Below are 722 nucleotides of genomic sequence, written 5' to 3'. Positions count from 1 at the left end.
TTTTACGAATTTTAAGCATTTAATCAAATCTGGTTATAAGTTGTTTGAACAAAAGTAAGTTAAGTTCCTCTGACATGTATCATGTTTTATTAGATCAACCAAGGATTATCATAAACGGTTTTAAATCTTACTACAAGTTTGTAATGGTGGAACAGGAGAATAGTGATGGCTGAGGGAGTTGTGTCGTTTGGAGTGCAGAAACTCTGGGAGCTCTTGGGCCGAGAATCTGATCGACTGCAGGGAGTTCATGAGAAAGTTGATGATCTAAAATGTCAGATGAGAATGTTACAGTCGTTGTTGAAAGATGCAGATGCCAAGAAACATGGGAGTGAAGTAGTGAGAAACTTCTTGGAAGATGTCAAAGACATTGTTTTTGATGCTGAAGACATAATCGAATCCTTTCTTTTGAAAGAACTCAGTGGAAACCAAAAAGGGGTCAAGGGGCGTGTGAAAAGACTTGCTTGTTTCTTAGTGGATCGCCGAGGTCTTTCTATGGACATTGAAGGCATAACTAAGAGAATGGCCAAGGTTGTTGGGCAAATGCAGAGCTTTGGAATACAACAGATCATCTACAGATCACCGTCTCTACAAGAGAGGCAAAGACCAAGGGAGACTTTGGAATACAACAGATCATCTACAGATCACCGTCTCTACAAGAGAGACAAAGACCAAGGGAGAACCGACAAACATATCCAAAGAGATCTCAAAAGGATCTTGTGGGG

The 722-nt window shown here is 40.3% G+C and overlaps 1 long non-coding RNA gene across 1 annotated transcript; it reads left to right on the top strand.

Moving 5' to 3' along the window:
* Positions 1-3: 3 nt before the first annotated feature.
* LOC106322113 lies at positions 4-591 on the top strand. Its single transcript, XR_001266232.1, has 2 exons — positions 4-54; positions 156-591. It is a non-coding gene; the product is annotated as an uncharacterized LOC106322113 (long non-coding RNA).
* The last annotated feature ends 131 nt before the right edge of the window (positions 592-722 follow it).

Source organism: Brassica oleracea, unplaced genomic scaffold, assembly GCF_000695525.1.
Source record: "Brassica oleracea var. oleracea cultivar TO1000 unplaced genomic scaffold, BOL UnpScaffold07027, whole genome shotgun sequence".
NCBI classification, from domain to species: Eukaryota; Viridiplantae; Streptophyta; class Magnoliopsida; order Brassicales; family Brassicaceae; genus Brassica; species Brassica oleracea.
Note: the sequence above shows the minus strand (reverse complement) of the source record. Positions and strands in the feature narration are given on the sequence as shown.